This window comes from Mus musculus, chromosome 19, assembly GCF_000001635.26.
Source record: "Mus musculus strain C57BL/6J chromosome 19, GRCm38.p6 C57BL/6J".
In the NCBI taxonomy this organism is placed as follows: domain Eukaryota; kingdom Metazoa; phylum Chordata; class Mammalia; order Rodentia; family Muridae; genus Mus; species Mus musculus.
Genome location: NC_000085.6, coordinates 39,003,628 through 39,004,691, shown reverse-complemented (window position 1 = coordinate 39,004,691; position 1,064 = coordinate 39,003,628).

Sequence of the window (1,064 nt, the reverse complement as noted above, 5' to 3'; positions counted from 1 at the left end):
TCCATTGAGGACCCTGTGCTCAGACAGCATCCACCTCTCTATTTGTCAGGCTCTGGCAGAGCTTCTCAGGGACAGCTTTATCAGGCTCCGGTCAACAAGCACTTCTTGGCATCCACAATAGTGTCTGGGTTTGGTGACTGTATGTGGGATGGATCCCCAGGTGGGACAGTCGCTAGTTGGCTTTTCCTTCAGTCTCTGCTCTACACTTTGTTTCTGTATTTGCTCCAGTGAGTATTTTGTTCCCCTTTCTAAGAAGGACCGAAGCACCCACACTTTGGTCTTCCTTCTTCTTGAGCTTCATATGGTCTGTGAATTGCGTTTTGGGTATTCCGAGCTTTTGGGTTATCTTGGTCCCTTTCTGTATAAATTTTTATGAAAACAAATATGGCCTCTTGAGACTTTGTTTTCTTTACTTCTTCCTTGAATTATGCCATAAGAAAGACAGTCTATGGCCAACAAGTGCGTGCTGACAGGAGCCTGATATAGCTGTCTCCTCAGAGGCTCTGCCAATGCCTGACAAATACAGAGGTGGATGCTCTCATCCAACCATTGGACTGAGCACAGGGTCCCCAGTGGAGAAGCTAGAGAAAGAACTGAAGGAGCTGAAGGAGCTTGCAGTCCCATAGGAGGAACAACAATATGAACCAACCAGTACCCCCAGAGTTCCCAGGGACTAAATCACCAACCAAAGAGTACCCATGGCTCCAGCTGCATATATAGCAGAGGATGGCCTTGTTGGACATTAAGGGGAAGAGAGGCCCTTGGTCCTGAGAAGGCTCAAAACCCCAGTATAGGGGACAGGGACAGGGAAGCAGGAGTGGGTGGGTTGGTGAACAGAGGGAGGGGGGATGAGATAGGGGGTTTTTAGAGGGGAAACCAGGAAAGGGGATAACATTTGAAATGTAAATAAAGAAAATATTTAATAAAAAATGTAAATGAAAAAAAATTAATAAAAAAAGAGAAATAAAGGAAGGAAGGAAGGAAGGAAGGAAGGAAGGAAGGAAGGAAGGAAGGAAGGAAGGAAGGAAGAAAAAGAAAGAGGAGGGGAGTCTAAGAACTGGTCC